General features: G+C 35.5%; 1 protein-coding gene across 4 annotated transcripts in view; it reads right to left on the bottom strand.

Moving 5' to 3' along the window:
* The window catches only part of Snap25 (Synaptosomal-associated protein 25kDa), a 377,629-nt gene extending 360,576 nt beyond the window's left edge, over positions 1-17,053 (bottom strand). For 3 of the 4 annotated variants that reach the window (XM_069815603.1, XM_069815606.1, XM_069815605.1), the window contains exon 1: positions 16,903-17,053. The gene's annotated coding sequence lies outside the window, so the exon portion shown is untranslated. The remainder of the gene's footprint in view (positions 1-16,902) is intronic. The other variant, XM_069815607.1, reaches the window with a different exon arrangement.
* Between the last annotated feature and the right edge of the window lie 3,967 nt (positions 17,054-21,020).

Here is a 21,020-nt window from a genome sequence, read left to right as displayed (position 1 = left end):
GGCTCTTCCAGTGAGCTGTGCTCACTGGCCTGTTCCAAAACACCACGGTTACATTACATACTACCTGTTATACAAAATACTTGCAGTTCCAAAATACTTCCTGTTACAAAATACTCGATGTTGTGGAACTACATTATGCGTTATGACTATAAAATAACATAACGGCCTGTTCCAAAGCACCGCTGTTACATTACATACTAGTATCGCCGCGGTCTCATGCTTAACATTCGGCAGGTCTCTGAAATTTAATTGTATTATTGTTTTCAATTTCTTGTGTCGCCGCTCCAATCACTCGCCTCAATTTCAATGTTGCAACCAATAAGCTGCTTCCATTATAAAATTACACCTACTTGTCTGAACCACGTGGACTCAAACCGAAGCTGCAATGCCTTGTGCTGAGGACGAACATTAAGGTATGTGTTTAAAAATTATTATTAAAGAGTTATTATTAAGAGTTTATAATGTCAACATACTTGTATATGAAACAATAACAACAATAATAATAATAATAATAATAATAATAATAATAGCATTTAACAACATAACAAACTAGTGCTTATTCTTATCGAGGAAATGGAAGTGACAACGTGATGCTTAAGAGTGAAACCTCCAGAGCAACAATCGGTCGCCAAAATTATGTTTTAAAAGCACATCGCACGTTATTGTATGATGCCGGAATGGTTATACAAAATACTTGCAGTTCCAAAATACTCGATGTTATGGAACTACATTATGACAACCGTTGCTTACGAGTCTCGTGTCTCGTAAGCAACGATGACAACACCTGTTCCACAGAACGGAATTTCTTTGGCATTGCAGTGTTGTCAATTTAGCGACTTTGTCACTAGATCTGGCTACTTTTAACAATTTTCAGGGACAAAATCAATACCAACTTTTAATCCTGAACTGGCGTCGTGCAGAAATACGTGTAACGTAAGTAGTAACGTGGTGTCAATACTGTCAGTATGACTCCTGGACTTTCTCATGGCCTTCGACCTATACTTTTACCATTTTCACCCAAATGTTTGCCTAAACTATTTTGATTAAAGGGTTTTAACATAAATAAATTGTATCATACACTTCACAGAATGACAGAACTGAATTTAGGGACTTGACTTTGGAGGAGTTTCGTGCATTCCTAGTGCGTTTTATTTTGATATAAAGATTAATTTCTGATCCTACGGAATTTATCTGTTATGCTAACGACATGGAGTCAGGCCACAAAGGTAAAAACACTGGAGGAGAGGAATTCGATCCGGTGCTATGGATCGAACTTCGGCGTATATAATTATAGCGGTACTGCTATTTCGGAACTGTTATTTGGAACTTGGTATTTTCATGGAATTGGAACAATTGGAACTGTTAGGCCTACGATAAAATAACAACTTTTCCCATCTCTACACAGGAGAACAGTTACTCGTACTCATGACAATTGTGAAGGAGTTAGCCTCTAACATAAAACCGTAAAGGATGACAGTTGTTCATGAGCCACTGGAGCCAGTGTTGCCATCTGGTGCTTTTGGCACTAGATTTGGTGTTTCTGAAAGTCGTCTGGTGCCAAAATTAAATAAATATCACTTTAGCGAAACTATAGTGCTTTTGCAGTAATTTTAGTGCCTAATCTGGAGCTTTTAGAGGAAAGAAGAAAAATACTGAGAAAAAAGAGGTTCGTTGACAATGCAGGACAAATATTAGTTATAACAGAAATTACTGCAAATCAAGCTTTCAGGTATAACTCCCTGTAAAGCTGATTTGAATAATTTCGAGGGAAAAATTGTTCCGGGCCGGGTATCGAACCCGGGACCTTTGGTTAAACGTACCAACGCTCTACCAACTGAGCTACCCGGGAACTCTACCAGACACCGATCCAATTTTTCCCTCTATACCCACAGATCTCAACGTGGGCTGACAACCGTTAAGCAACCAACATTCGAGTGCACACTAATTCTTTGTGACTTAAATTGTGGTTTTCTGTAACGTACAGTGACGTGTATTATGCAAATCAAGCTTTCATGTATAACTCCCTGTAAAGTTGATTTGAATAATTTCGAGGGAAAAATTGTTCTGGGGTCGGGTACCGAACCCGGGACTTTGGTTAAACGTACCAACGCTCTACCAACTGAGCTACCCGCGAACTCTACCAGACACCGATCCAATTTTCCCCTTTATATCTACAGACCTTAAGGTGGGCTGACAACCGTCAAGCAACCAACACTGAGTGCACTCTTTGTGACTTAAATTGTGGTTTTTCTGTAACGTACAGTGACGTATATTATACAAATTATATTATTGTACACACTGTTAATAATTCCTGTTATAGTTTCTAAGATTACTTGTCTTTGATTAAAAATTATAGAGGTTTCGGGTGTATAAAAAATTATGGAGGATGAATTTATAGAAACAAGAGGGGAGCAACATTTATCTCTTAGATAGGGGTTCTCAAACTGTGCGTCGCGACGCTCTGGTGCGTCGTCGGTCTATGTTTTGGGCGTCGCAGCTATAAGGTAAAACTAAAATAATTTATAATGCAGCCTATAGTGAAACATGACATGCAAGTTCTCACTACGTGTAGATATTTATTTTATCTCAATTTTGAGTTTTTATAAGCTGGTAATGAAGGCTAAATGACTATTTTCTTAAAAAAAATACCACCAAATCTAATTTGAGCATTTTTTTTAATTTTGCGTATAAGAACGCCGCACGGAAAATCTGACATGTGAAGGACGGCGCAGTCTCAAAAAGTTTGAGAACTCCTGTTTTAGGGGATTCTTATAATATAAGACCACAACAGCCCAAAGATATCAACAACATAAGGATGAGTGATGCATTTTGGATTACTTCAGAAACATGTGGTCACAATTTTACTTTATAATTTGTTATGTTCATTTTTTTAAATGTCAGTACATTATACAAAAGGTCAAATGAATATTATACCAAATTAATAGCATGCAAACGATAAGGATGCCAAATTTAATGAGTAGGCAAAATGTGAAGTAAAAATATTGTATGCAAGAAAAAAAATATGTATAGTAATAATGTATTAAAATTTTGTATGTCAATTTTGAATATGTCAGATCTCTTGTAGGTAAAAAGTAGTACGTTAATCGACTAAACTAGAAGATAAGCGCAGATTACGTCGGATCTGGCAACACTCACAGTAACCTAATGATAAATGCGCATATAACAAAGCATCCCGTCAATTAAAATGAATGTTAAAAACACATACAGATTAATCTTATAACCAATATTGTTTTTGTCCCCATTTCAGCAACAAATTGCAATCTTTGAAAAGTAACAAAAAGACCACAAAAATCACAGACCCACATTCCTCCTATCAGGAAAAGTGATAACATATGGGCCAGAAGTGCAAAAGAGAAATCTGAAAGACTTGCAGTGTATTTCTCAACTGTTTTTGAACCTATAGCACAAAGGAATGGATCAAGAGATGATATTCTGGATTAGTTGCAAGTCCCACTTCAACTCTCGCCTCCCATCAAGCCTTCACATTTACTGAACTAAGAACGACCATCAAGAGACATAGCAACCCTGGAAAAAGCCAGGATTATGACCGTATCACTGGTAAAGCACTACAAGAATTACCGAAGAAAGGGTATGCATTTATCACTTCTATCTTTAATGATATTCTTCGTTGCAGTCACTTTCCGAGTCAATGAAATTATTTCTCAAATAATTACAATAGGTCCTACTTAAGCCCATAAAATATCCTAATGATGCAGCCTCTTATCGCCCGATAAGTTTGTTACCTGTCCTCTCAAAAGTATTTTTTTTTAAACTTCTATTACAACGCCTGAAACCACTGTTGTCTGAAATACAATAGTACCGGATTTTTAATTTGGATTCCGTGAACGTCACTCACGTGTCTGCATAAGCTGGTGTATGTTGGGTTCAAGTGCAATTAACTTGAGTCGTAAATCAGAGCGTGCATCAAGTCTATTTCTGTACTTGCTTTTCACTTGAACTAAAGAGGAAAATCCCTTTATACAAAGATATGATGTTGCGAAAGGCATAAGCAACTTTAATGCCCCATTCGAAAGTTCAGGATATTCACGCCTTAATTATATTCAAAAAGTTGTTATAGGCCTATCTGAGTGCAGTTTAAATGTCAGAATCACAGCTAATATCATACAACTGTTCTCTTAGTGTCACTGACAAGTCTGAACTTTCAGAAATAGAAATGAATCTCGAATCCAATTGAATTCACTGTAGGCCTAGACTTTTCTGGAAAATAACTTTAAATCTTATTATTGAAAGCAGAGAGATGGGATACTACAGAATCACAAAAATCAGAAGGTAAGGAAAAATCATTCTCAAATAGAAAACAATAATAAGGCTGGTTGAGTGGAAGAGAAGGCCTTATGGCCTTAACTCTGCCAGCGAAAATAAAACATTATTATTATTATTATTATTATTATATTATTATTATTATTATTATTATTATTATTATTATTATTAAGGTTGGAAAGACAAAATTATTACTTTATTTTATCACAAGCTTTGAACACAATGATGGTTGGACTTTAAGGGACAAACTGAGTTCAAAAATATATAGAACGGAGTCACTGGTGGAATATAGTAAAGAGAAGTAACTCATACCAAACTAAATTCCACGTTTGTGCGCACTTCTTTCTTATTAAAATATATCTGCCATATAAGACAATGTTATCTAAAAACAAAGATACGTACTCATTCTTACAATCGTTCAAAAATAGTAAAACATCTTGCCTAAGCTCGAAAAATCTTACAAGGGCTTTACCTCTTGAAAGCCAACGCATTTCTGTGCGAAGCAGGAGATGCTTATGTTCACTACCAATCTCGTCGCAAAGCACAGAAAAAAAGTATCGCATTTAATGGCGAGCTTTTATGAAGTGTATCACTTTAACTGGAGTGTCGAAAACTGTTTTCATATCACTCAGCATGGTCTTACTAGCCAATGCTTCCCTGTGAATAAAGCAGTGTACCCAAATCACATCTGGTGCCACTTTACGAACACGCGCAAAACCACCACTTGCCGTTCACACATCGGAAGTTAGACCAACACATTTTTTCCAATCAATTCTGCGCTTAATCACATATGAATTAAGAAAATACATCCTGCTGTAGTATACGTGGATAAGTTTCACAGAAAAGAAAATCTTCATTTATGGTACCCTGATATTCATACCTACGCGCAAAACCACCACTTGCCGTTCACACATCGGAAGTTAGACCAACACATTTTTTCCAATCAATTCTGCGCTTAATCACATATGAATTAAGAAAATACATTCTGCTGTAGTATACGTGGATAAGCTTTCACAGAAAAGAAAATCTTCATTTATGGTACCCTGATATTCATACATAATGAAACAGATGAGATGAATTAATGATGTCCGTTGATTTATTAATTTGTAATGCAAAAAATCTACTGTCTTTTATTCTCATGATAAATTGATTTTCTATGCCACTAGCCATTTCATTGATACGTTGATGCACAGTATCGTTAGACATTGAAATTAAATCTACTGTTTTGCTTCTTTTTCACCGAACATAACTTTAACAATATCCTTAACAACAAGAAGGATCAGTTCCCCATCTATAGAATGATGGTTTTCCAGCTTTAGCAATACGCAGACTAGCCAAATATGATGATTCCAAAGGCTTTAAATTCAGTGACCCTACTTTAGATACAACAGATTTTTTCCGTTTAAATCGCATTAATGCGCGAGCGAAATATTCTTCACTTTTATTTTTAACATCTGAATGTTTTGTTTCTAAGTGCATTGGTAATTTATTTGGTTTCATGGAAGCATTTGAGAGAACTTCGTAACATAATACACATTGTAGTTTGGGTTCGTTTTTATCACCAGATCACGTAGGCCTAAATCCCACCACAAATAGTTCACGTCATATTTGCGCTGATACTGCTTCTTTCTTTTCGCGTCAATCGCCGAATTAGTAACACTTATGTCAGAGCTCGAAGCAGGGACACTTGACTATCACTCCCGGGATTGTTAGTTTCACTCGAGTGTAATTTTCTTTTTGATGTTCCCGATTTAAGCCACGCATCCAACGTTATGTATTAAGACGGAAACACTCACTAAATCTTGAACGAAAGCTACCTAATTTTATATAAAATCACAAGCATAAGAAGAGAGAGACGACAAGAGACTACTGAGTAAAAATTTTAATGTATTAGCAGTAATGTCTTATTCCCCATTATTAGATTTAAATTTCAATGTGATTAAAGCTCATTGCTGACTTTTGTTAATTAGAATTACATAATACAAATACACTGCTACCGATCTCCATTAAATTAAAAAGCGTGAATGCACTCATACCTCCCAGTGTTAGAGATGTGTTGTATTAGTTTTGTTTTCAGTCCCGCATTCACTGAAAGCAGACAGTTTTACTACTCCCATGTTCACTGCAAGCTGAGAAGTTAAATGATTGTTGATAAAGATAACTAAAAAAAAAATGTTTCTTAAAATGTTTTGTAGACCTGATGGGTCGCGGAGTGACCCAACAGTGGGTCGCGACCCATAGTTTCAGAAACGATGCGTCTAGGATATGCCATTAAGAAAGTCCAGAATAACAGAGAGGTTTGGAATTAAACGGGTTACATCAGCTGCTTGTTTATGGCGGATGGCGTGAATATGTTTGGAGAAAATCCACAAACTACTAGGGAAAACACGATAATTTTATTTGCAGCAAGTAAAGAGATAGCCTAGGTTTGGAAGTAAATCCCGAAAAGACAAAGTGTATGATTATGTCTCGTGACCAGAACATAGTACGAAATGCAAATATAAAAAATTGGAAATTTGTCCTTTGATGAGGTGGAAAAATTAAATATCTTGGAGCAACAGTATCAAATATAAATGACACTTGGGAGAAAATTAAATGCATAATAAATACGGAAAATACCTGCTATTATTCGGTTGAGAAGATTTTCTCATCCAGTCTGGTCTCAAAAAGCTGCAAGTCAGAATTTATGAAACTGTTACATTACCGTTTGTTCTGTATAGTTGTAAAACTTGGACTGTCACTTCGAGGTAGGAACAGAGGCTAAGGGTGTTTGAGAATAAGGTGCTTAGCAAAGTATTTGAAGCAATGAGGGATGAAGTTAAGAAGAAAGGAGAAAGTTACACAATGCACAACTGTACACATTGTATTCTTCACCTGATATAATTAGGAACATTAAATCCAGACGTTTGAGATGGCCAGGGCATGTAGCACATATGGGAGAATCCAAAAATGCATATAGTGTGTTAGTTGGGAGGCCGGAGGGAAAAAGGCTTTTCGGGAGGCCAAGGCGTAGATGGGAGGATAACATTAAAATGAATTTGACAGAGGTGGGATATGATGGTAGGGACTGGATCAATCTTGCTCAGGATAGGGACTTATGACGGGCTTATGTGAGGGCAGCAATGAACCTCCAGGTTCTTTAAAAGCCATTTGTAAATAAGTAAGTATTACAGCATTTGGTGCTTCGCCATCGGTCCAGAGTGTGCCTCTGACCAAGTTTCTGATCAGACCTCACTTTTGAGTAAAGATAATTTTATTTTATCCTTTCTATAAGAGGCCACGCTCTTGGCCCTTAAACAAGCCTCTGGTCAAAATCCTCCAGTACTCAGTTAATTCACGTATATGTACTATCCAGCCTCAATTCCTCGGACTAACCTGATCTACACAAATCTTTGCTTAGATTCTCATGTCACGTCTTCTGACATCGGCCATTGCAAATGATTACACTCTGCCTGAAGATTATAGTAAGAGTTCCTTCCCCTTCTGTGGTCGGTCATTACGAATTAATTACATTCCGGCTGATGGCTGATAACAGAAGTGTCTCATTTTTGCAGTCGGTCATCGCAAGTGATTGCACTCCGTCTAAAGGTTCGTTTCTCAGTGTTTCACTTTATGGTTGGACATCATGGTGAACATTAAGGTTATATTGGTTTGGAAGCCAAAGTGATTTGATTATTTAAAGACTGTGCATTTGAAAACAATTTATTTACCACAAACTACACAATTAGTCGTTGATTCCTTAAAATTAAGTTGCTCTTTCCCAGTATGTTGTGTGGCTTCTTTATGTACCAGTAACTTAACACTGCATACCCTTGAGAAGACTTGGATGAAAATGTTGGATTTTGCCACCAAGAACTGGTTAGCACTATGAATTTCCACTGGAGTTGATTCTGAGATTTAAACAAGTTTATACTTACTTAGAAATTGCTTTTAAGGAACCCTATTATAGCATCATATCCCACTTCCCTCAAATCCACTTTAATATTATCCTTCCATCTACGTCTCGGCCTTCCCAAAGGTCTTTTTCCCTCAGGTCTCCCAACTGACACACTATATGCATTTATGCACTCACCCATACGTGCTACATCCCCCTGCCCATCTCAAACGCCTGAATTTAATGTTCCTAATTAGCTATGTTAAGTGAAGAATACAATGCATGCAGTTCTGCGTTGTGTAACTTTCTTCATTCTCCTAAGCACCTTATTCTCAAACTTCCTTAACCTGTATTGATCTCTCAAAATGAGTCCAAGTTTCACAACCATACAGAACATCCTTTAAGCAAGTTTGTTAAAAAAATTCTGCTGCGATAAATATTCAGCACTTGACTCTCAGACAATGAAGTGGCACTTCTTATGATTACAGTTATAATGAAACAGACAGGGGCCTTGGAAGTCATTAAATTAATTAAACATGCAATGGAGGTAATACAAAATTATAGTTAACTCATAGTAGGCGCTATTGATTTATATCATATCCAGTACATTAACTTAAAGAAAGTTCCTACATATCGCATGTAAAATAATAGTAAAAATAGCCTATCTGCAAGTAGTCGTAAATATAATACTACAGTATTTATCAGAGCTTTCATTTTTTTAGTGAAGTGTGTATATACATTAAGCTTTAAAATAAAAAATAATGGTTACTTTACAGTAAATTTTACCCCTTAAAATAATTTTAGAATTTAAACATAATTTTTTCATAAATTAACTACATGCCCGTGATTAGCAGGGGGCATATATTGCAGGTGTTCAAGGTGTGCACTGGACACCCTGTAAATTCGGTAATCTCATTTTTTATTTTAGGTTGTTTTACATAATGTAACAATAATTTTAATTTATCACAATTTAAATACACGGTAATCTCACTGGAAGTTGACGTATATAGTTCAAGACTAATTTTAATTTATTACCATTTAAATATTTTAAATGCCTGGTGGTCGAATGTGCACACCATCCCCAGAACGGCATTCGTTTTATAACATATGCTCTGCCTGACGAAGTGGGATGAGGTCTGGACTGGTTGTCCTGTAGGTACCAAAGAACATCCCCTGCTGAGAGTTACTGCTATAATTGTCTGCGCGCGCAAGGTGGCATGGTGGGGATACTCGCTTCTCTCAAGCTCACAGGTCGTCCTGTATACAGGCAGGTCAACTTGTCAATTGTAGCGTTACAAAATATTGTGTTTGACGTGTGTGTTTACTGTTTGTGTGAGTGAATTTACTGTGTTTAGGTTTTACTAGGGTTCACAGTTGTGTGCCAGTGCAGGTGAACAATTTAAATTACTTATTTAATGATAATAGCATTTGGAAATGTACACTGTAAAAGATCTTTTGCAAAACCCATTCTCTTCTCGCCCACTAGAAGAGAAATTACATATAGTGAATAAGAGTAGCCCTACCCCGTCACTTCCGAATTTAGTGCAACAATATAAAACAAAAAGTGAACAATACACTAGACATTTTTCTATTTCACAATATGAAAATGTAGAATGGTTAGCGGGTTGTGAAACTTCAAACAGGTCATTTTGCTGGCCATGCTTATTGTTTTCTAACAAAAATGAGGTTTGGAGTAAGCATGGATTTGCTGACTTAAATCATTTGTCTAATGCACAGCAAAAACATTCAAAATCTCAAACTCATGTACAGTACAATGTTTCCTGAAATCAAAACTTTTCGACAAATAGCGAATTGATACTTTACTTGATGATCAACAAAGAACTGATAGCAGTAAACACAACGAAGAGGTTAAGAAAAATAGGGCCGTATTGATAAGAATCATTGACGCTATTTGTCTTCTAGCTAACCAGGAGCTCCCTCTACGGGGACATGACGAATTAGATAGTTCTTTGAACAAAGGACATTTTTTAGAATTTTTGAATGTGTTAAAAAATATGATTTACTTTTAGAAAATCATCTAAATTCGTCCACAGTGTTTCGAGGAACTTCTCCATTGATTAAAAATGATATCATAAAAGCTATTACTGATGTAGTAAAAGAAGAAATAAAAAATGAAACTAACTCAGTTTCATTTGTAGCTATAATGCTTGATGAAACTTCTGATATTGAGAACAAATCTCAACTATCTACAGTTCTCTGCTATATAAAGGGCAGATTCTTGGGCAGAACAGCAGATGGTTTATTTACTCACGTAGCACGAGTAGTTATCAATTTGAAATTTCTATTAAACTCTTGGGTCAGACATACGATGGAGCTTTTACATCAAGACTTTGCCATACTGTAAAAGAATACAGATCTGAACTTTGTGAGTTTTCGAAAATATTATTAAACATTCTGGTAAATGGGATAGTGAGACAATCATAAAATCACGTGATTTTCTAGCTTTCCTTCAACAGTTTGAAACTATATTCCTATTGGCAGTATTTTCGATGTTGCTTACTTATACAGATATACTATACAATCTTTTACAAATAAAACATTTTGATAATCTTTACTGTAGCAGGAAAGTAATTGACATAAAAAATAAGCTCCAATATGATAGGGACGATTCTTATTCATTAGTTTGGAACAATACAATTTCAAATAAGGACGAAACCTGTCAGGTGAAAACAAAGCGGCACTGTCCAGATAAAGCGGAACAAGAAAATAATTATCGCCGGCTATATTTGAAAATTATTTATTTCCTAATTCATCAAATTGATTGTAGATTTTCTCAACTTGATAAATTAGAATATTTTCATTTGTTACAATATCAGCAGTACTGTGAATATAGAAAAACATTTCTCGAATCACTCCTACAGAAACTTTTGGCTCAGTACAGAAATTTATTTGATCGCATTGGGCTGAAGAATGAATTAAGTGTTCTCTACACTTCACCTGAATTTCATGGACAGGATGTTCACGAACTTGTTAGTTTATGCATGACAATTTCCTCTCTTCTGGATTTAGTGAAGTGTATAAACTTGCTAGATTAATACGGACCATTCCTTGTACTACAAGCTCTGTGGAACATTCGTTTTCTGCATTAAGACGAATCAAGACCTATTTAAGAAGTACTCAAACTCAAGAAAGACGTGTAACTTAAGTTTGTCGTCAATCGAAAAGGAGTTAGTGCACAAAATGAAGGACAGAGACTTATTTTATAATGTTGTGATTGAGAAGTTCGCATCACAAGAAAGAAGAATACAGCTAATGTTTAAATGAGGTAGGCTACGTAATTTGAATTACTAAATCCATGGAAGTGTTGTTAACAATACTAAATTATATATTAAAATTATAAATTATATATTAAAAATGGCAGTTAATTTTGACCCGATATTTCACTTTTAAGAATTGTGCAACTATAGACCAATTATATATTTTTGACAGAACACCCATACTCCAGGTTCAGCATACGTCACTGGTGATTAGGTGCACTCTATTCACTTATTATAAGCACACTGCTAATAGATATTAAAACACACCCTACTAAATTATTAATATATCTGCAATATTATGGGCATAAGGCTTATACCAATGCCCATAATATTGCAGATATAGCCTATTAATAATTGAAGGATTCAGAGCCATAGTGGGCCTTTGAAATAAGTACATTATTTCTTGTAAAACGATTACATTTCATGTGCATCATTCGCAGTTAACCGACTCTGGGATATGAAACATATACCAATCAGTTCTATAGTTAAAAATAAATCTCTGCAAACATACAGACAGCATGCTGAAAGCAACTTTTATAAAATATTATAAGTAGACTTTTCTGCAGCACGACAATATTTTTTCTTCATACTTTGTAAAATAAGAAATTACAAAATAAATATTTAAAAAAAAGTAGTGAGTCTGACTTTTAGTCCATTACAGTTTTGTGCGGTTTTGGCCAAAGTACTACACTGGTGTTATTTTTTAAATAAACGTTGCTTATGATTAATAGTGTATGACTGGATAAATACCTCTCTGAAAGATTCCTATTGGTTCTTGTTTAGATATTTGAAGTGTTATTGGCAATTTTCTTCCAGTTTTTGTAATAGGCATATTTGTAATGTTACTAGAAATTTCCTTATATTATCTAGGTTTGATGAAACTGCCGCTATCGAATGATATTAACATATGATCATACTACCATCAATATTTGTGATTTGAGTATTGATACTAAAATATGTTATCGAAAGTGGTTGCAAACTTGGAACATTTGCAACATCCCTAGCACTTTAGGTCGCTGTGATAGCCAGATGAGTTAATGACAACAAGCTAGAATATAGTCGGTTGATGAGATATTAGTGATGATGGGATTATCTTCGTGTCCCGAAGAGTTCACCTCCCTCCTCAATTCCCCGAAAGAGAGAAGTTGAAAGCTCATCCGAATTATTTTGATGTGGATATTAGCATTTGCTACACCTGTTAGAAGTAACACTTTCAGTGTACAAAATTATCTGGTTAGGAGATTTATAATATTATATACATATTATTATGAAGAGAGATGGTGGCTTAAGGTAAGTTACGACATGTTTAGACTTGAATATTACGTGTCCATTTTGCTTATAACGAGTTAAATATAGCCATGTAACATGAGTTATGAAAATAACCTTTTTTTTTTTTCATACATGTGTTAATAACCACAACTATCTCTTAAATTGTTAAGTCCCCTTACCATTATCTTCAATCACAGCTAAAAAATGCATTGTTGGTATTATACAAGAACCTATTTTGAAATCTGAAAATATGTAACGTGAGTAGATGAAATTTTCCATAAATATTGTACTTAATGAGATGATAAAATTCTTGAAATTAGAAAGCAAGAAACAAAATTATTTCCAAAGTCTCTCAGCCACAAAGTTTTTAGTTTTATCCTAATATGTGCCTTTGTCATTGACTGCTTAGTACTTGGTGACAGATTCAAATTTAAGCCCGATGTTGAAAACTGCCACAACCATAAAAGGGATAAGCCTAACACAAGCAAAATGCATTAAGTCTACCATATACAATGTGTTTCCTCTGGTTGAGGTTCTGGCTGATATGTATATCTCTTATCAGGCAGTACATCTCACTTGATATATAGTATGTCAGAGGAAGAACAATTTGATGGTGTTCAGGTAAAGAGAGTTACAGTTAGTAATATTTTTGTGCAAATGGAGTTTTGTTCCTCAGGTGAATACACAAGTTATATTCTACAAGTAGGGGTGCAAAAAATAAAAGAATACTAGTATTTGATGTGTTTTATTTGTAGAAAACTATTTGCAACAAGCATCCTAAGTTTAATTTTCATTTATCACGAAACTCATTTTAATTACTTATCTCCCTTTACCCGAACACCATCAAATTGTTTGTACACTCCTGAAGTCTGACTAGTGTAATGCAATGGAGGGAGAAAGAAACTGGCCACCCTACCCCATTATCTCCTGATTTACTTGCCTCATAAGTGGTGCCTTGTTGGTATCATTTGTGAGGTTCAGACCTGTCTTCAGAAGCATACACTGTGTAGAAAAGTCATGGTGGGATTTCAGAGGATTATATTTTTTAAATAAATAGAGGTAGAAATGTAATATTGGTACCAGATAAAAATAAAACTCTGGAACTTTTTCGTCTGTAAGTTTGAGGCACTGAAGGACACAAAAGATGGTAACAATCGAACAAATAGGCTACAATAATTTTCATTGTTACAATTAATTATACAAGATGGATGTCCAAAGAAAAGTAATGTGTTTTGTGGCTGGCAAAATTTAAATCTGTGACTCATTAAGCATATCCACAAAAAACTCATACCTTTTGCGATAGGTAATTATTTGGATGAAGTGCATGTAACAATTGAAGTTTATAAGGAATCAGAAAAAGACGTTTCTTTCGGAAGTCCTAATTGTTGGGCACATCTACGAACTGACTTCTTTGAATTGTGAACAAATGCTCTTCGGATAGCCTCTATCGTTTCATCATTTGTCGATGGTCTTCCAGTATGCTTTTTCTCCAATAGGCTTCCAGTCTCAACTAACTATCCCAAGGACGAATGTTATTCTCGTTGGTGGTTCTTCGTTAAATATCGATAAATGACGAAATTCACGTTGTACATAAGTCACAGGTAAATATGCATCTCAAACGATTTTCATGTTGAAAGTATTTGTGGCAAGAAACTAAAACCACGTGTTATCACTACATATAGCAGTACCTACATCTCACAGAAGCCAGATAAATGGAAGAAAATTTTGACTTATTTGGTGTAGCTTTTCTGGAGATTCATGAAATGAGCAAACAAAAACGTAAACCACACTTAAGTGAATTTTACACCTTATTGATATGATATTCATACTCTGTCTCAGAATAAATAGGTGAAGCCACAAGACTATTTAGTCTAAGATGAAGCTTGGTCCACCAAAAATATGTTTCACAAAACCAGCACTGTGGTGCTGACAGAGATAAAGTTAAAAATTTATCACTTAACTCTTTCGTAATTTAAATTAATAACCTAATGGGTCTATAGTTTTATAGGCTACACACATATATATTTTTTTTTTTTGCAAGTGGACATTTTTATTATGGTAAGTATTTCTGTTCAAGAGTGCTTCCAATTAGGCATGATGTATTTAGGCCTACCTACTTGGCTTCCAGTTGAATTACATGCACCGACAACAAAAAGGCACAACGCCAATAGGGACCGAAAATACACTACTTTGTCTTCAATCTTTTTACCTGAACACTCACAAATCCTCGTGTTGCATCTTGAGCACGCCATATTTGCAACTGGGTGACTCTTGAAATGCATTGCCTCCAATTGTACGTTCCAATATTGCTAATTATGAATTCATCCCATAGTTCTTCGAAGAAGAAGAATTCTTCTGGACCTTAAATACATTTTCCACTGAAAATTTGCCTTCCTTTAGTAGTTCTTGTACTGAACTACCCTGATTATTTGGAAAACAACCTGTGTTACATGAAGGATAACTTCATGAAGTTGGAAAGAAGTTTCACTTTGTAGGCTACTTTTGTATTAATTTTATTATAACCAACCGAGCTTGAATACGTGCAAGCACTGCTTTACCTGCGACAGCACTTAAGTCAAGGTTTGTGAAATAGGAACTAGATAAGTGACAGATGGAGGTCTGTGAGCCTCGAGATCTGTGACAACCCCAAGATCCAGAGATAGCATCGATTTCATGTCATTTCTCGTGTGTTGCGATGGTGCTTACCCCATATTTGAGAGTATAAAAGCTTGTCTCTTACTGACCCCTTAAGGAACGTCCAAAATCCCATATATGAATGGCCATTTTTCATAATTTTCTTTTAATACCGTACCTACTCCATGTCTTTAACGTTCGGATATCAAAGTATATACAGTATGTTCCATATCCCATTACAGACAAAATGAAAAAAAAATATAAAGTGACAAGTAAATTAATGCACACAGCATTGTTTCTATACGCTTCCACTGTATGTAAGTTATGAAAAATAAGTGGAAGAAAGACATGAACATATGTTCCATATATCACGAAAGCTGAGGTCCAAGTTACTGGTAACTTAAATTTTAATCACAGTTGCCATTAATCTTTTGAAGCAATTAAGATAGATTCAACTTTGCTAGCTAGCTAGCTAGCTAATGCTTAAAAGGATTCAAAATATCATAATCACAATATAGGCTTGTATTAGGCTTGTACAGTAATGTGACAGCCCTAAATTCAGTTTATAAAAATGTAAAGGCCACTTTTCACTGAGTCCCGGTATCAGTAATTTTGTTGGATAATTTAAATAGCACAAAACCACTTCAATTGTTTTTAATCTAAATTCCAAGTAATAAAATTACAATAAAATCAACTGCCAATTATTAATTCAGTGTGAGTATTTTTGGTTATGTACAAAACTATGGCAATAATATGGCATGGTGTGCGTATGGGGTTCTCTCAAATTATTATGTGCATTTTTCTTGCATCTTGAGGCTCGACCACATCCTATCCTGTATTGGCATTCTGGAAATCTAGTTAACTCTACATCAGACAAACTTTCACAGTTCATCCCGCATAAACTTTCATGGGTCTATTAAGAGGAATATGCCTGCACTTGTGATAACATAGAACATGACATACCAGTATTTAACAATTTTATATAATTTTATTTGCATGAATCGGGCAGTCACGCAGTCTGTCATACATAATATGCCGAAGTCGAAGTAGGCCTACTGTAAGAACCATTCACTGAATAGTTCGTACAATTTACATTTATACATGTCTTCACAAAATTCAGTCTCTTTAGTACGATAATTTATGGCCTACTCCAATTTCAATAGACATTCACACGACTTGTACTTACAGGAGATTCAGAACATTTACAACGGTGTAACATTACAGTATGTGATAGATACATAATACCTAACTTTACCTCCCATCCTTAAAATAAAATGACCTTAAAGAAAAGAGGGTTATGTACAAACATAATATACTGCATTCAGAAACCGAACAATACGTAAACACACAATTACGGTATATATATGTATACCGACTTATATATTAATAGTATATTGTAAAAATAAATTACTTTAGTACATTTAAGCAGAATGTTGACCCCTCCCCTTTGTCATCACAACTAAAATAAATGCCATAAGCATGGGTCTCACTACAAGTAACACAATTCGTGTATATTTTAGTACCTCTATAAAACTTGCTTCTTACCTTTACAGCCGGGTATAATATAAAATCAAGCAGGTGAAATATACTTAAATTGTACTGTACTTCAAATGACAGTTCTGCAACTACACACAATGCAGACAAATTCAGCCGGAGCCCGGAAGTATAATGGAATTCGTACGTCCTAACAGACTGTTAAAATACGTTATAGCTCTTGTAGAAATAATTTTTTATTTTTCATTAATCATATATAAATATTACTTTCTTGAGCCAGTCAAGATGTAAAAGTAAGTAGTTATTTTAGTAATTAAATTGAGTCTGTTTACTACAATGACAACTCGTTACCGGAACTTTAAGTATTTGTGGCGCACCTTTCAATTTCAAAACCCTATGCGAGAATGATATGATTATTAGAGATGATTAAAAAGTTTTTAGCAACTTAAAATAACAAAATTTAACACTTTAGAAATGCGATTTAACTGTTTATAGTACCTTTAATGTTAGAATTTAGCATTTTATAGCGTTTCTGGATGGAAATTTTTATGGAAAGCAGTGTTCCCAGACCTAGATACTGATTTTGCAGTAGATCTCCTGCTTTTTTTTTTAGAAATCTATTGATCTACTTCTGAAAATCGATAAATTAGACAACCCTTCTGTTCTTTGTCCTTTCGCAGCATATTTTCAACAAAACCTTTATTGAAATACAATATGGATGGAAGCCTTTTTTAATGCATTACCTATGTGCTGCAGGCAAGATCTTTTAAAAAAAATACAGTGTTTGAGTTCCTGTTCTCTTAAACAAACACGCACCATAAAACATGCCAAATTATTCTTAAATTATCACTTCGCTGGAAATCCTTTCTCCATTAAATTTCCAAGATTCGAATTTTCACAACAGTGTGGCCATTAAACTCGGATGTTTTTTTTTTCTTCTTCTTCTTGTACGGAGGAGGGACCCAATGGCTTACACTGCAGCCTGAGGCTTATTGTCCTTACCACTCCTATTCTGTGAATGATTAGGTAGCCGAAAGGCAATGCTCTTGTACAAGTAAGTTACAGCATGCCGCAACGTAAACTTAACACACTATAGTATGGATGATGGTGATATATGAATTAATTATGGCGAAATGAGTCCGAGAGCCAACGCCAAAATTTACCGAGCAATTCTGCTTCAATTGGTTGAGGGAAAACTCCGGAAAAAGACCCCAACCAGATAACTTGTCCCAACCAGGATTTGAACCCAGGGCCGCTCGTTTCACTGTCAGACACGCTGACCGTTACCTTACAGCAGTGGACAACTCGGATGTTAGAACAATGTACTGGTATAATATGATTAATATGATGCCCTCACTCTTTTCTTCACCCACACTGTCTCAGAAGACAAATTGTTAGCATCCGAAATTAAAATAGGCTATACTTATGCATGGGTGTACACAAGGGGAGGTTACCGGATTTGAACCCCTCTCTTGAAGTAAAAAAAAAATATATATGCCTACAGTACGCTACCTATATTTTATATTTCAATATATTTGATTGTTTCCATGGATTTTCCTGTTATGTAAAGTAAAGTGTCTTACTTATCATATACAAATAACTGTTGACTAAATATAGGCTATATATATATGAAGGACTTGGGGCAACATAGTGACAAGTCACACTAAAATTTTACAGGAAAACTACTCTTAAAAATTTAAGATTTAAGAGTTGTTTTCCTGTAAAATTTGAGTGTGGCTTGTCACTATATTGCCCCAAGCCCTTCATACATATATTATTATTGTGCAAGTGTAATAATGACACAAGCATTTCTATTATATAAAATCAAACTGAAGTTAAAATTTATTAAAAGTAGGATGGCTATGAAAAAATTACGTTTCAAAGATTTTGTAAGGATATTCATGAATCTGTTTTATTAGAACATAATATAATATTGTGACAGCCGGGAGTCGATCGCGTCCCACAGAGGTCGGGGCGCACGAGAAAACGAGTGACTCAGTGAAGAAGGTTGCGGCCGCTCGGGTCTGGAGGGGACATTCGTAAGGGGAACGACGGCATGCTGTTCCGCGCAGAGAGGGGGAAGTAATGCGCCTGCGACTGAGGGGAGAAATCCAGAGAAGTCGAGATGCGTCATCTTCTCGTCATCTGTAGAAGTTTCCAGCATCGTACTTTCCCGAAACTATAGTCTAGTGATAAATAGGACGCAAGTGAGCTGACAGGAGTCGTTGCTAGTTTTTGGACAGCAAGTAGTGTGTAGCAGTGAAGCCAGCTTCGAGATCAGAATTCGACTTGAGTGTCTCCGCAGCTGTGTGAGTGTCCTGACCAGTGGACTGTCGCCGGAAGTCCTGAGTTCGAGTGTAGTGGACCGCAGTTGGGGGACCTGTGTTCGAAGTTCAGTGGACTGTCTCTGAAGGTCTTGGGTTCGAGATACTGTGAATTTGAGTGACTGAGCTAGAAGAACTAGCCAAGGCAAACGAACTGTGAACTGAGAACTGACAGTTTTGTGCTGTAAATAGTGCTTTGTGAGCATTAGTTGAGATTAGGAGTAAATTGTTGTTCGCAATAATCCAAGTGAATTGCCATGTCGTCTGTGGAGTGCAATAACGAATGCTGTGTTGCTGTGTGGAGTGGAAATCCCATTGTTGACGGGAGTGTTTAAATTAAATTGTAGAAAGTGATTATTGTTGTGAGAATAAAACTACCGTACATTATTGTTTTGTATAAAAGTTACAATATTAATAAATATACTGTAACATAATAATAATAATAATAATAATAATAATAATAATAATAATAATAATAATAATAATAATAATACTTACTTACTTACTTACAAATGGCTTTTAAGGAACCTGAAGGTTCATTGCCGCCCTCACATAAGCCCGCCAGCGGTCCCTATCCTGTGCAAGATTAATCCAGTCTCTATCATCATACCCCACCTCCCTCAAATCCATTTTAATATTATCTTCCCATCTACGTCTCGGCCTCCCTAAAGGTCTTTTTTCCTCCAGTCTCCCAACTAACACTCTATATGCATTTCTGGACTCGCCCATACGTGCTACATGCCCTGCCCATCTCAAACGTCTGGATTTAATGTTCCTAATTATGTCAGGTGAAGAATACAATGCGTGCAGTTCTGTGTTGTGTAACTTTCTCCATTCTCCTGTAACTTCATCCCTCTTAGCCCCAAATATTTTCCTAAGCACCTTATTCTCAAACACCCTGAACCTATGTTCCTCTCTCAGAGTGAGAGTCCAAGTTTCACAACCATACAGAAGAACCGGTAATATAACTGTTTTATAAATTCTAACTTTCAGATTTTTGGACAGCAGACTGGATGATAAGAGCTTCTCAACCGAATAATAACACGCATTTCCCATATTTATTCTGCGGTTAATTTCCTCCCGAGTGTCATTTATATTTGTTACTGTTGCTCCAAGATATTTGAATTTTTCCACCTCTTCGAAGGATAAATCTCCAATTTTTATATTCCCATTTCGTACAATATTCTGGTCACGAGACATAATAATAATAATAATAATAATAATAATAATAATAATAATAATAATAATAATAATAATACACAAAACTTAAAATACCGATAATGTAAGTTGTAAACAATTTTAAAAATGACCCCCTCCCATTGATAAAATTCTGCGTATGCCCCCTGCTTATAAGTTTATCTTGAGTTTGTTTCATCCATTTTCAATGTTCTGGAACACAACCACAAAGAGAAAAGCCTCAGATTCATAATTTGAGAGCCAGTGTTGTTTCTGCCTTGCAAAGTATATTGCGAAGTGCTTTGTTACCGGTATGTTAAACCGGAACATGTAAGTTAACAGAGATCGAAAAATTCGAGTACTCTGCCGGTACCAGGATCCACGAGTTTCGCTTCCTGTAGAAAATATGTAATTTGGTGCAAGGTGCAACTATCTTTGGCAAAATCAATTATTTATCAGGGCAACACGTTACAATTTTTTAATTACGTTATAGTGAGTGAACCAAACGTTTTCCTCTTGACGTTTAGATTATCAGATCTTTATCATATTCCTGTCCTGATTGTCTGTACACATGGATGGGAAACAGCAAAGCAATATACTATCATCACTTCGAACTGTAGTGTCGTTTATTTTTTGCATTTTGTTCATGCAATATTAAAATGCTAGATA

This window comes from Periplaneta americana, chromosome 17 (assembly GCF_040183065.1).
Source record: "Periplaneta americana isolate PAMFEO1 chromosome 17, P.americana_PAMFEO1_priV1, whole genome shotgun sequence".
NCBI lineage: Eukaryota > Metazoa > Arthropoda > Insecta > Blattodea > Blattidae > Periplaneta > Periplaneta americana.
This window is presented reverse-complemented; position numbering and strand designations above follow the sequence as displayed.